The following is a 15,802-nucleotide window of genomic DNA, read 5'->3' on the forward strand; positions in this document are numbered from 1 at the left end:
GGCCCACAGGTCCCTTGATTCTGCATTATATCCATGCATGTCGAGGTCACTCCGTGAAATCGGAGGTCAGGGTTAAGTTGGGTTTGTGGATCCCTTTCAGCTTATTTATCTTAGCCTTTTAACTCTTCTATTTGTTTTGTTTGAGTATCTATTTCTTTATTGTATCAGGCAAGTATTATTACATAAGCTAGTTCTGTTTTTATTTTTATTCTGACTATCGCACCATTCCTCTATTAGGTGAGTCTTTTTTCTATTAAGAAATCCAAATTGATAATGTTCAGTATGAAACGGCTGTCAATGGAAAGGGTTAACTCCTTTACAGGTTTGTAAGAAGACCTGATGTCATTACGTGACTTCACGTAACCATCTGAAAAAAAAATCTTTTCATCAGGAAAGGCAGCATTTGATTAAACGCCAATATTTTTTAACTTCTTATTCAAGTACTTGCCAAAGATATTTTTTTAAATTGATTTAAAACGAGACCACAAATTTTTAATAGCTATTTATTTACTGAAATTCAATTTGGTCATCAGCCTCGGTCAATGCAAAGCCAACCATTTTAACTAAGTAGTCTATCGATACATTTCTCAGAGGTCCCAGTGGAACTCTGAATACATTTCTCGTGCGTGCACTCTTTCTTTAAGACGTCTACGGTTTTTAATATGTCTTCCTTCTGTCAATGAAAGCCCTAATTTAATGGAGTTTTTCTGCCAACTCGACAGGAGTGATTTTTTTTTAGACTGCAGTGGAATTTTTCTCATAATTTAAAATCTCAGAACACATTTTTTTTTCCAGCACCTATTTAGTACGTTACATCTTTTTTTTCCGTCTTTTCCATAACGAGAGGGAAGTCTGGCACGTTCATCTACACTCACTGATTCCTGCTATTGTTGTTGATGTACAAAATTTTAAATAAATGACACTGCCCTCCAAACAGCACTTAATTACAATTGTTGACATTTACACGTAGGCTGTGGACTGCTTTTCGTTATCTCAATTGTTCCAGCCTCAAGGTCGTGTTATTTAATATAATATTTTTTTTTGAATCCTTTTGAATCCATCTCAGTATTTTCTGTGCCTTCTCTGAATATCTCAAAATCCCGATTCAAACTTTGTAATTCAATAAGGTTCACACTCTTAAACTTCCCACATACAGGACAACACTACGAAGGGTTAAAAAAATCTTTTATTCTGTTTGAAAAAGTGGGTGGAGCTAAAACAAACCACAACTCCCCGGCTTTTTTTTTTCCACAGTAAAAATCACACAAGCATTTCTCATTTAAAACAGATGTTCACAAGAGTCTCTCTTCTTTCCTATTAATTTTTGGATCCATGACCTTTCAGGGAATTCGTAGTTTTATCTAAATTACCCATCCTGTGTCGCCGCACGTTGGATCAGGGTCCTAATTAGTCCTGATTGTCTCCACGTCGCCCCGTGGTGGTTTCAGTTATCTTACCCAGAGCCTAGGCGGACCAAGTGATATACAAGATCGACGCCGTACCTGGCGCAAGTACAATTTAAAATTTACACAGTCCCGCGGCTTAATTTAACGTAATTCCCTAACCTCCGCGTTTCCCTACGCGGTTCGCGCGATTCTCTCTCTCTCCGCGTTGCCGCGCGGTTTTACTTGGGCCTCGAACCCACACAGACACTGGGCCTCGAACCTAGGCAGGTTACCTATTCTAACTTATCTTTCCGAGTCGCCGCTTGGTTTGCGTCACCGCGCAATTTCCCTATCTCTATCCCTATTCTAAGTTTGAAAGGTATTCATCAGATTGTCCTGGATCTCGTTCAGACACTACCTGAGAACCAGCAAGTGGCTAAACTTTCCTCAGACTTTTGAAACCGGGGGAAACTGGAGCAGTATTGAAAATATACTTACTCCAGTGGCCACTTTCCCCTCGTCTCGTCCAAAGCTAGTCTGGCTCTTAATTCGCAAGTTTTCAGCAGTCGTCCGTTGAGATCCCACTTCTGACACCAAATGTTGATTTCTGCGTTCTTTTCCTTCAATCTGGTTCAGTGAAATCACTGAGTCGAATACCGATTGTGCTTCAAACAAAGCAGTCTTTATTTCTTACCGGCCGAGACTTATCAGACAGAAGGAGTACTCTCTTGATAGAGCGTACACGCTTCCTACGGACAAGTGAAGTTACATTGTAAAGGGACGACGGTTATACATTTTCGGCAAAAGATAACAAGATAGGGCTAGAGTGACATCCTAGTTCAGCCTATCCCTTTTGATCCCTCTTTCCCTTTGTCCACTCATAAGCCGACCTAAGTATGGTCTGATTTTAAACAAAGACCTTCTGTTAATGTTTCAGGTTAATAACATGATTTAATAAGACCTTGAGGTTTTTCTGCAAGCTGTGGGTTTTGTTTCAATATGTGTTAGTATTGTAACATTTTGCAGTCTCGAGTCTGAGATTTTCATGGCTATTCCTCCATTAATTCTTTGTTAGCTTATACTGTCCATATATAATTCCCACGTTCTCAACTTCTCGACTTTAATGTCTGTATACATTTAATATCCAGTTCACTTCACTGTCTTTATTGCTTATACATTTTCACATATCCACACAGCACGGGTTATGCAGAGAGTAAAGTTCTCTCTACACTGTCCCATCAAACATTGCCAGGGCAGGTACAGCATGGGTTAGATACAGAGTAATACTCCCTCTACACTGTCCCATCAAACATTGCCAGGGCAGGTACAGCAAGTATTAGATACAGAACAAATCTCCCTCTACACTGTCCCATCCATCACTCCAAGGGTGTGAATGTTTAAAAATGTATAGAGACATTGAAGTTGAGAACGTGGGAATTCTATAGGGACAGTATAAGCTAACAAACAATTCATGGAGGAATAGCCATGACTTCTCAGACTCGAGACTGGAAATGTTATAACACTAACACATATTGAAACAAAACCCACAGCTTGCAGAAAAACCTCAAGGTCTTATTAAATCATGTTATTAACCTGAAACATTGACAGAAGATCTTTGTTTAAAATCGGACCATGCTTGGGTCGGCTTATGAGTGGACAAAGGGAAGGAGGGATCAAAAGAGATGGGCTGAGCTGGGATGTCACTCTGGCCCTATCTTGTTATCTTTTGCCGAAAATGTATAACCATCGTCCCTTTACAATGTAACGTCACTTTGTCCGTAGGAAGTGAGTGCGTTCGAACAGACTTGCATTCCTTCTGTCTGATAAAGTCCCCGATCGGGATTTGCTTTTTAAATAAAAGCTTGCTTTGTTTAAAGCACAAACGGTATTCGTTTCAGTAATTTTGCTGAACCAGATTGAGATAAAAGAATCCAGGAATCAACAAGGGCAGGTATGGAACATAAGAAATAGGAGCAGAGTAGACCATTTTGGTCCCTCGAGCCTGCTCCGCCATTCAATAAGACCATGGCTGATCAGATTCAGGCCTTAACTCCACTTCCCTGCCCGCTCCCCATAATCCTTGACTCCCTTATCTTTCAAAAATCTGTCTATCCCCACCTTAAATACATTCAATGACCCAGCCCCCACAGCTCTCTGAGGTATTGAATTCCAAAGATTCACAACCCTCAGAGAAGAAACACCTCCTGATTTCCCTTTTAAATGAGTGACCCCTTATTCTGAAACTATGCCCCCTAGTGTTAGATTCCCTCACGTGGGGAAACATCCTCTCTGTATCTACCCTGTCAAGCCCCCTCAGAATCTTATACGTTTCAATAAGATCACCTCTAAGTCTTCTAAACTCCAATGTGTACAGGCCCAACCTGCTCAACCTCTCTCATTATGACAACCCCTTCATCTCAGCAATGAACTTCGTGAACCTTCTCTGAACTGCCTCCAGTGCAAGTATATCCTTCCTGAAATAAGGAGACTAAAACTGTACGCAGTACTCCAGTTGTGGTCTCACCAACACCATGTACAGTTGGAGCAGGACTTCCCTACTTTTATACTCCATCCCCCTTGCAATAAAGGCCAACATTCCATTTGCCTTCATAATTAATTGCAGTAACTGCATGCTAAATGTTTGTGTTTCATGTACAAGGACCCCCAGATCCCTCTGTACCACCGCATTTTGTAATCTCTCACAATTTAAATAATAATTTGCTTTTTTATTACTCCTACTAACATGGATACCCTCACATTTTCCCACATTATACTCCATCTGCCAAAGCTTTGCCCACTCACTTAGCCTATCTATAATTGTTTGTAAATTCTTTGCGTCCTCCTCACAACTTGCTAGGTTAGCACAGGTTAGATATACAGTAAACCTCCCTCTACATTATCCCATCAAACACTCCCAGTGCAGGTACAACACGGGTTAGGTGCAGAGTAAAGCTCCCTCTGCACTGTCCCAAAAACACTCCCGGGGCAGGTACAGCACGGGTTAAATACAAAGCAAAGCTCCTTCTACACTGTCCCATCAAACACTCACAGGACAGATATAGCATGGATTGGATACAGCGTAAAGTTCCCTCCACACTGTCCCATCAAATATTTCCAAGGCGGGTACAGCAAACATTAGATACAGCATAAAGCCCAATTTACACTGTCCCGTCAAACACTCCCAAGGCAGGTAACAGCACGGATTAGATACAGAGTAAACCTCCATTTACACTGTCCCATCAAACAATGCCAGGGCAGGCACAGCACAGATTAGATACTGAGTTTCCCATGTGGTGGCTGGCGTGCAACGGCCACCACACGTTAAAAAAAGCCACGCACAGGCATCTTCCACCCTTCAGGATGTAGTTCAGGATCTGGAATATTAGGTCCTTCATTGAAACACCTGTGAACTCATCCTTATTTGGCGTGGAAGCAAGTCATCCTCGTTTGCAGATGACACTAAGCTGGGTGGCAGTGTGAGCTGTGAGGAGGATGCCAAGAGGCTGCAGGATGACTTGGACAGGTTAGGTGAGTGGGCAAATGCATGGCAGATGCAGTATAATGTAGATAAATGTGAGGTTATCCACTTTGGTGGCAAAAACAGGAAGGTAGAATATTATCTGAATGGTGACAGATTAGGAAAAGGGGAGGTGCAATGAGACCTGGGTGTCATGGTACATCAGTCATTGAAAGTTGGCATGCAGGTACAGCATGCGGTGAAGAAGGTAAATGGCATGTTGGTCTTCATAGCGAGAGGATTTGAGTATAGGAGCAGGGAAGTCTTACTGCAGTTGTACAGGGCCTTGGTGAGGCAATACCTTGAATATTGTGCACAGTTTTGGTCTCCTAATCTGAGGAAGGACATTCTTGCTATTGAGGGAGTGCAGCGAAGGTTCACCAGACTGATTCCCGGGATGGCAGGACTGACATATGAAGAAAGACTGGATCGACTAGGCTTATATTCACTGGAATTTAGAAGAATGAGAGGGGATCTCACAGAAAAATATAACATTCTGACGGGATTGGACAGGTTAGACGCAGGAAGAATGTTCCTAATGTTGGGGAAGTCCAGAACCAGGGGTCACAGCCTAAGGATAAGGGGTCAGCTATTTAGGACCGAGATGAGGAGAAACTTCTTCACTCAGAGAATTGTAAACCTGTTAAATTCTCCATCACAAAACGTTGTTGAGGCCAGTTCATTAGTTATATTCAAAAGGGAGTTAGATGTGACCCTTTTAGCTAAAGGGATCAAGGAGTATGGAGAGAAAACAGGAATGGAGCACTGAAGTTGCATGATCAGCCATGATCATATTGAATGGTGGTGCAGGCATGAAGGGCCGAATGGCCTACTCCTGCTCCTATTTTCTATGTTTCAAGGTACTGCTAATGATGATGATGAGATACAGAGTAAACCTCTCTCCGTACTGTCCCATCAGATACAACTCGGGCAGGTAGAGTACAGGTTAGATTCAGAGGAAAGCTTCCCCTACAGCGACCCATCAAAGCTCACAGGGCAGGTAGAGCACGGGTTAGATACAGAGCAAAGCTCCCTCTACACTGTCCCAACAAACAATTCCAGGTCAGGTATAGCACGGGTTCGGTAAAGAGCGAAGCTCCCTTTGTACTGTCCCATCAAGCACTCCCAGGGCAGGGACAGCACGAATTAGATACACAGTAAATCTGTGTCAGAGGAAACTGTACCCCAGTGAGAGTCAGTGCCAGAGGAAACTGTACCCCAGTGAGAGTCAGTGCAAGAGGAAACTGTACCCCAGTGAGAGTCAGTGCCAGAGGAAACTGTACCCCAGTGAGAGTCAGTGCCAGAGGAAACTGTACCCCAGTGAGAGTCAGTGCCAAAGGAAACTGTATCCCAGTGAGAGTCAGTGCCAGAGAAAAATGTACCCGTGAGTGTCAGTACCAGAGGAAACAAGCAGCAGAGCTTGGTGTCCAGCCGTCTTGGATCCCCTTGCCATTGGACCAAGACCTTGCTCTGCCAAGCCCTTGTGGTAGCCGGTGTGCAATGGCCACCTCACGTTAAAATAATTCATGCTGTTAGCAATACAAAACAATCCTCTTCCTCTGCAGTTATCAGTCTATTGCAATTCCCCATACCTGCAGTTTTGTTATTTTACAATTTAAAATATCTTCAGTTATCAGCAACAAATTGCATTTATATCGAGCTTTAAACATAGTAAAATGTCCCAAGGCACTTCACAGGACCGTTAGCAAACAGAATTTGATACCCAGTCACGTAAGGAAATACTACAACAGGATTAAAAGCTTGTTCAAAAGGATAGGTATTAAGGAGCATTTTGAAGGTGGAGAGATTTAGGGAGGGAATTCCAGAGCTTATGGCCTCGGCAGCTGAAGGTATGGCCACCAATATTGGAGGGATGAAAATTGGGGCTGCTCAAGAGGCCAGAATTGGAGGAATGCAAATATCTCTGAGGGTTGCAGGGCTGGAGGAGATTACAGCAATCAGGAGGGGCAAGGTCCTGGACGGATTTCAAAACAAGGTTGAGCATTTTGAAATCGATGGAGCAGGAGCCAATGTAGTTCAGTGAGCACAGGGGTGATGGGTGAATGGAAATTGGTACAAGTTGGGATGAGAGGGCTGAGGACAGATTGAGTCGAATAGGCCTATATTCTCTGGAGTTTAGAAGAATGGAAGGTGATATCATTGAAACATAGAATTGACAAGGGCTGGATAGTCTAGGGCTAGTGGTCCTAGTATTAGGATAAGAGATCGGCCATTTAAGACTGAGATAAGATATTTCTTCACTTAAGAGTTGTGAATCTTTGAAATTCTGTATTGAATAGAGATCTTACTGAATGGCGGAGCAGACGGGAGGGCCGTATGGCCTACGCCTGCTGCTACTTCTTGTGTTCTTGAGTAAGGATACGGGCAGGAGTGTTTTTGATAAGCGTAAGCTTGCGGAGAGTGCGAGGTGTGAGGCCGATCAGGAGAGCATTGGAAATAGTCCAATGTAGCGGTAACAGAGGCATGGATGAGGGTTTGAGCAGTTGAGCTGAGGAAGGGGCAGAGACCGGCGATGTTATGGAGCTGGAAGTAAACGTACTTGGTGATTGAGGAAATATGGGTTCGGAAGCTCATCTCAGGGTCAAGTACGACGCCAATTAATAAATTGCAACTCTCCATATCTGTGTTTCAGTATATTAGAATACTACATACCTCGAGTGATCAATGCTTCAATAGTAGTACTTATCAATATATTTTCTGTTAATTCCAAATGTTCATGAATGAATAACTGATTCTGTCAGTAATAGGCCGTGCTGGTCTTTCAGATTGGTTTGTGCATCGTGATCAATGAATTGACTATGATGCTTCCAGTTCAATCTTTCCAATGGCTTTCTCACCAGATGGGAAATATTTGAACATTGAGATCTGATGGTGTCGGTGTGAGTTCAGCCCCACCGAATGTACAGAGACGGGTCCATCTGCTGGTCTCTGCCTCAAACTGGAGTCACCTCTCAGATCAAAGCCCTTTACTCTAAAACACACACAAGATTCACTGTGACTGTGTGTTTAGAGACAGAAAGTGATCTCACTTCAAATCCCATTGCACGGCCTCATGCTGGATAATTGTGCTCGGTGGTCAGTCTCTCCCAGTCTCATTTCCTGCCTTACCTTGTAACCTGTGTGTACTGTCTACAGGACCGGTGTGTATCTGAGTAAATGGCACTTTCTCTTACCTTTCTCCCCAGTCAATCTATTGAAGCGCATTCAATCGGAAGGGGCTCACTGGTTGGTGCTCTCACAATCCTGTGCTGGTTCACCTGCTGTTGTTCCTCAGTCCATAATCCCTGTTTCCTTCCAGCTGTGGAACTTTCTCAATCACTCCGCCATTCACCGGGAGATCTAATTATGAAAGGGCAGAAAATTAGAAGAATATTAATGTTGTGAAGTGGAATGTAGTGTAAAGTGTTTTTCCAATGTTTCAGAAAAGTCTATGTCCAGTATTTCTGTTTGATTTTATCCTATTCCTCAAGATTCCTGTCCCGCCCGTCTGGACTTACAGAAAATCACCAGAATTCTCCCCGGATTACACACTAACTGATCTCACTGGGCCCATCCTCCCCGGGTTACACGCTGTCTGATCTTACTGGGCCCCCGGGTTACACACTGTCTGATCTCACTGGGCCCCGGGTTACACACTGTCTGATCTCACTGGGCCCCGGGTTACACACTGTCTGATCTTACTGGGCCCCCGGGTTACACACTGTCTGATCTCACTGGGCCCCCGGGTTACACACTGTCTGATCTCACTGGGCCCCCTGGGTTACAGACTGTCTGATCTCACCGGGCCTCCGGATTACACACTGTCTGATCTCACTGGGCCCCCGGGATACACAATGTCTGATCTCACTGGGCCCCCGGGTTACACACTGTCTGATCTCACTGGGCCCCCGGGTTACACACTGTCTAATCTCACTGGGCCCCCGGGTTACACACTGTCTGATCTCACTGGGCCCCGGGTTACACACTGTCTGATCTCACTGGGCCCCCGGGTTACACACTGTCTGATCTCACCGGGCCCCCGGGTTACACACTGTCTGATCTCACCGGGCCCCCGGGTTACACTGTCTAATCTCACTGGGCCCCCGGGTTACACACTGTCTGATCTCACCGGGCCCCCGGGTTACACAGTGTCTGATCTCACTGGGCCCCCGGGTTACACACTGTCTGATCTCACTGGGCCCCCGGGTTACACACTGTCTGATCTCACTGGGCCCCGGGTTACACACTGTCTGATCTCACCGGGCCCCCGGGTTACACAGTGTCTGATCTCACTGGGCCCCCGGGTTACACACTGTCTGATCCCACTGGGCCCCCGGGTTACACACTGTCTGATCTCACTGGGCCCCCGGGTTACACACTGTCTGATCTCACTGGGCCCCCGGGTTACACACTATCTGATCTCACTGGAAGTTTCAGTCTATCTCCCGCATGTCCCCAAACCGAGCTCCAGGGCTGTGTGTTCAGTTCGATGTTTTCCCTCACAGACTCACCGCACCCTCCCGGCCCTGCGCTCTGCCCCGGCCCCAGCCGCCCACCATCAGTCCGGTTCCCTGCTGCCCCCGGTTCCCCACATTGTCCAACCGCTGGTTACAGCAAACTGCCCGGCATCCGGGGACTGATGGAGAGTGGCACCGAGCACAGAGCGCGTTCTGCATAAATTAATGACCTTCAGAGAATTCCCGGTCGTTTATTGGCTGCACGAAGCAGATTGCCAGCCACTCTCACCAATAGGAGTCGGCAGCGCCGCAGAGCCCCGCCCACTGTGATGAAGGCGCGCTGGGCAGCTCGGGGGTCACGTAGTTCCTGATTTCAAAAATTGCGGCCGTTTAACCGTTACCTAGAGACGTCACAGGTGGCGTCGTTGCTGTGGGGCGGGACCGCTCGCCGTGCGCCTGCGCCGGATACAAAACATACATTTAACACCGAGCCACAGAAGAAGAAATTGCGGCAGATGACCAAAAGCTGGGTCAAAGAGGTAGGTTTTAAGGAGGGTCTGAAAGTAGGAAAGAGGCGGAGAGGTTTAGGGAGGGAGTTCCAGAACTCGGGGCCCAGGCAGCTGAAGGGTCGGACACCGATGGTGGAGCGATTATAATCAGGGATGGTCAAAAGGGCAGAATTTGAGGAGTGCAGACATCTTGTGGGCTGCAACAGATTCCAGAGATCGGGAGGGGCGAGGCCCTGGAGTGATTTGTAAAAAGTGACTTGTGATTATTAACAGCAACAACTTTTAACAGTGATTCTTGTTTATTTTGTTTATTTGTACATGGGACGTGCTGGCAATGGAAGAATGACCATAATCTGATAGAATGTTACATTAAGTTTGAAAGTGATTTTGTTAAATCAGAAACTGGGGTCTTAAATTTAAACAAAGCAAACTTTTTAGGTATGAGGGGTGAGTTGGCTAAGATAGATTCGGAAACTACATTAAAAGGTATCAAGATAGATAAGCAATGGCTTGCTTTAAAGAATTAATACATAATTTACAATAATTACATTCCTTTTAAGGCACAAGACTCCCACAGGAAAGGTGGTCCAACCGTGACTAAGAAGTGAAGTTAAAGATAGTTTTAGATCAAAGGAAGAAGTTTATAATGTTGCCAAAAAGAGCAGTAAGCCTGGGGATTGGGAGCATTTTAGAATTCAGCAAAGGAGGACCAAGAAACTGATCAAGAAAGGGGAAATAGAAAATGAGAGTAAACTAGCGAGAGACATAAACACAGACTGAATCCTTTTGTAGGTATGTTAAAAAGGAAAAATTAGCAAAAGTAAACGTGAGTCCCCTACAGGCTGAGAAATTATAATGCGGAACAAGGAAATGGCAAAGAAATTAAACAAATACTTTGGGTGGAAAATTGTGGTTGTAAGCTTCTTTTGGGTGACTGCATCTGACCAGAATTTAAAAAAAAATTGCCTGGTGGTCTCAGAGGAACATAGGATTGCGGTCGGAGTCCGAGTTTCGTAGTATTTGTATCCTAGGATCACGTGGACCCGGACCACCAATGGACATCTAGTATTCTCATTGATAATAATGGGAGCTCTGGTTGTATGAGCTCCCATTGCTTTCAACAACAACAACTTTATTTATATACCGCTTTTAACATAGTAAAATGTCCCAAGGCACTTCAGTGTTATAAGACAAAGCAAATAAATTTGACACCTAGCCACAAAAGAAGAAATTACAGCAGATGACCAAAATCTGGTCAAAGAGTAGCTTTAAGGGGCATCTTAAAGGGGGAAAGAAATGTCCAGAGGCAGAGAGGCTTAGGGAGGGAGTTCCAGAGCTTAGGGCCCAGGCAGCTGAAGGCATAGCCACCGATGTTGAACAGTTCTAATCAGGAATGCTCAAGAGGGCCAATTTTGAGGAACGCAGACATCACGTGGCATTTTGAGGCTGAAAGAGATTACAGATTAGAGATTGGAAGGGGTGAGGCCATGGAGGGATTTGTAAACAAGGATGAGAATTTTGAAATCGAGGCATTGCTTAACTGGGAGCCAATGTAGGTCAGCGAGCACGGGGGGTGATGGGTGATTGGGACTTGGTGCAAGTTAGGACATGGGCTGCCGAGTTTTGGATGACCTCAAATTTACATAAGAACGTAAGAAATAGGAGCAAATGTATGGCCATGAGGCCCCTCGAGCCTGCTCCGCCATTTAATACGATCATGGCTGATCTGATCATGGACTCTGGTTTAATTCCCTGCCCGCTCCCCATAACCCCTTATTCCCTTCTCGGTTAAGAAACTGTCTATCTCTGTTTTAAATTTATTCAATGTCCCAGCTTTCACAGCTCTCTGAGGCAGTGAATTCCACAGATTTACAACCCTCAGAGGAAATTTCTCCTCATCTCTGTTTTAAGTGGGTGGCCCTTTATTCTAAGATTATGCCCCCTAGTTCTAGTCTCCCCTATCAGTGGAAACATCCTCTCTGCATCCATCTTGTCAAGCCCCCTCATAATCTTATAGGTTTCGATAAGATCACCTTTCAATCTTCTGACTTCCAATGAGTCGAGGCTCAACCTACTCATCCTTTCCTCATAAGTCAACCCCCTCATCTCCGGAATCAACCTCGTGAATCTTCTCTGAACAGCCTCCAAAGCAAGTATGTCCTTTCATAAATAAGGAAACCAAAACTATATGCAGTATTCCAGGTGTGGCCTCACCAATACCCTGTAGAACTATAGCAAGACTTCTCTACTTTTATACTCCATCCCCTTTGCAATAAAGGCCAAGATTCCATTGGCCTTCCTGATTACTTGCTGTACCTGCATACTAACCTTTTGTGTTTCATGCACAAGTACCCCCAGGTCCTGCTGTACTGCAGCACTTTGCAATTTTTCTCCATTTATAAAATAACTTGCTCTTTTTGATTTTTTTTCTGTCAAAGTGCATGACTTCACAATTTCCAACATTATACTCCATCTGCCAAATTTTTGCCCACTTACTTAGCCTGTCTATGTCCTTTTGCAGATTTTTTGTGTCCTCTTCACACATTGCTTTTCCTCCCATCTTTGTATCATCAGCAAACTTGGCTACGTTACACTTGGTCCTTTTTTCCAAGTTGTTATTATAGATTATAAATAGTTGGGGTCCCAGCACTGATCCCTGCGGCACGCCACTGGTTACTGATTGCCAACCAGAGCATGAACTATTTATCCCAACTCTCTGTTTTCTGTTAGTTAGCCATGCTAATATATTACCCCAACCCTGTGAACTTTTATCTTATGCAGTAATGTTTTATGTGGCACCTTGTCAAATGCCTTCTGGAAGTCCAAATACATCACATCCACTGGTTCCCCTTAATCCAACCTTCTCGTTACATCCTCAAAGAATTCTAGCAAATTTGTCAAACATTACTTCCCCTTCATATATGCAAATATGTTTGATTAACGTGAAAATATAAATTGTGTTCACCGCCCCACCAGTGCCTCTTTGTCTGCCTCTCTCTCCTCCTAAACTGAGGGACATTTAACAGTGATCTATCCATCCCATCCTCATCACCCAGAAATGGCTATCCGAGTGAGCGGCAGAGAGACGGGCATAATTAGTGGGTAAAATGATGGAATCAATTATTAAGGATGTCATAGCAGTGCATTTGGAAAGAGGTGACATGATAGGTCCAAGTCAGCATGGATTTGTGAAAGGGAAATCATGCTTGACAAATCTTCTGGAATTTTTTGAGGATGTTTCCAGTAGAGTGGATAAGGGAGAACCAGTTGATGTGGTATATTTGGACTTTCAGAAGGCGTTCGACAAGGTCCCACACAAGAGATTGATGTGCAAAGTTAGAGCACATGGGATTGGGGGTAGTGTACTGACATGGATTGAGAACTGGTTGTCAGACAGGAAGCAAAGAGTAGGAGTAAATGGGTACTTTTCAGAATGGCAGGCAGTGACTAGTGGGGTACCGCAAGGTTCTGTGCTGGGGCCCCAGCTGTTTACACTGTACATTAATGATTTAGATGAGGGGATTAAATGTAGTATCTCCAAATTTGCGGATGACACTAAGTTGGGTGGCAGTGTGAGCTGCGAGGAGGATGCTGTGAGGCTGCAGAGCGACTTGGATAGGTTAGGTGAGTGGGCAAATGCATGGCAGATGAAGTATAATGTGGATAAATGTGAGGTTATCCACTTTGGTGGTAAAAACAGAGAGACAGACTATTATCTGAATGGTGACAGATTAGGAAAAGGGGAGGTGCAAAGAGACCTGGGTGTCATGGTACATCAGTCATTGAAGGCTGGCATGCAGGTGCAGCAGGCGGTTAAGAAAGCAAATGGCATGTTGGCCTTCATAGCAAGGGGATTTGAGTACAGGGGCAGGGAGGTGTTGCTACAGTTGTACAGGGCATTGGTGAGGCCACACCTGGAGTATTGTGTACAGTTTTGGTCGCCTAACCTGAGGAAGGACATTCTTGCTATTGAGGGAGTGCAGCGAAGGTTCACCAGACTGATTCCCGGGATGGCGGGACTGACCTATCAAGAAAGACTGGATCAACTGGGCTTGTATTCACTGGAGTTCAGAAGAATGAGAGGGGACCTCATAGAAACATATAAAATTCTGACGGGGTTAGACAGGTTAGATGCAGGAAGAATGTTCCCAATGTTGGGGAAGTCCAGAACCAGAGGTCACAGTCTAAGGATAAGGGGTAAGCCATTTAGGACCGAGATGCGGAGGAACTTCTTCACCCAGAGAGTGGTGAACCTGTGGAATTCTCTACTACAGAAAGTTGTTGAGGCCAATTCACTAAATATATTCAAAAAGGAGTTAGATGAGGTCCTTACTACAAGGGGGATCAAGGGGTATGGCGAGAAAGCAGGAATGGGGTACTGAAGTTGAATGTTCAGCCATGAACTCATTGAATGGCAGTGCAGGCTAGAAGGGCCGAATGGCCTACTCCTGCACCTATTTTCTATGTTTCTATGTATCAGTCTTAAACACCCTAACTGTGTCTGCATATTAGGCTCAATACTAGTATCACACATTCATGTATAACACCAGTGGGGGGAGAGAGACACACACATTATCAGTCTTACACTTGGCATCAGTGTCTCCATATTACGCTCAGTAACAGTGCCACGCTGTCATGTGTAGCACCAGAGAGAGAAACAGTGTCTGACATATCAAGAAAGACTGGATCAACTGGGCTTGTATTCACTGGAATTCAGAAGAATGAGAGGGGATCTCCTAGAAACATTTAAAATTCTGACTGGTTTAGACAGGTTAGATGCGGGAAGAATGTTCCCAATGTTGGGGAAGTCCAGAACCAGGGGTTACAGTCTAAGGATAAGGGGTAAGCCATTTAGGACCGAGATGAGGAGAAACTTCTTCACCCAGAGAGTGGTGAACCTGTGGAATTCTCTACCACAGAAAGTTGTTGAGGCCAATTCACTAAATATATTCAAAAAGGAGTTAGATGTAGTCCTTACTACTCGGGGGATCAAGGGGTATGGTGAGAAAACAGGAATGGGGTACTGAAGTTGCATGTTCAGTCATGAACTCATTGAATGGTGGTGCAGGCTTGAAGGGCTGAATGGCCTACTCCTGCACCTATTTTCTATGTTTCTATGTGCCAGTGTTGTACTCACAAGTGTGTCCACATCACGTGAAATAACAGTATCCTGCCTTCACAAACAGTACGAGTGCAAGAGAGAGCCATGCACAGTATCAGTTCCAGACTGACCTGTGAAGTCTGCTTTTATCCTTTGGGGGGGGGACAGAAGTTAAAGTCTCTCTCTGATATTGTACCACAGACAGACACACTATTAATCCCACACTGCGGGACAGTGTCAGAGAATGAGAGAAACAACGGGCCCAAGTTTCCACATGATTTGCGCCTGATTTTTGGGAGCAACTGGTGGAGAACGGACTATCTTAGAAATCGCAATTCTCCACATTTTTTTTTTCTGCAGTTCTAGTCAGTTAGAACAGTTTCACTTTGGAACAGAATTTTTTCTTCAAAGGGGGGCGTGTCCGGCCACTGACGCCTGATTTCAAAGTTTCCACAGTGAAAACGTACTGCAAACTAACTTAGAATAGAGCAAGTGAAGATTTTTGTAGAACTGAAAAAACCTTGTCTACACATTAAAAAATCAGGCGCAGGTTACAAATTAGGCGTCCAGAACGAGGTGGGGGGGGAGGCGAAGTCATTAAATTCTATAATAAATCCTTATTTATACTTATACAAATATTATACAAATAAATCCAACCTGAATAAAAATTTATAAGCAAAGAAAAGATTAAATAAACCATCTTCCTACCTGTGTGAAAGTGCTTCAGCCAGGGAGAATGCAGGAAGCCTCGCAAGTTGAGGCAGCCGTTCGTTCCGGGGGGGGGGGGAGGAGGCAGCCGGTCGTTCCCGGGGGGGGGGGGGAGGGGGGAGGAG

At 44.7% G+C, this 15,802-nt stretch overlaps 1 pseudogene; it reads right to left on the minus strand.

Annotated features, from left to right (window-relative positions):
• The window catches only part of LOC139274091 (zinc finger protein 585A-like), a 104,545-nt pseudogene that overhangs the window by 7,384 nt on the left and 81,359 nt on the right, over positions 1 to 15,802 (minus strand).

This window comes from Pristiophorus japonicus, chromosome 9, assembly GCF_044704955.1.
Source record: "Pristiophorus japonicus isolate sPriJap1 chromosome 9, sPriJap1.hap1, whole genome shotgun sequence".
Lineage (NCBI taxonomy): Eukaryota > Metazoa > Chordata > Chondrichthyes > Pristiophoridae > Pristiophorus > Pristiophorus japonicus.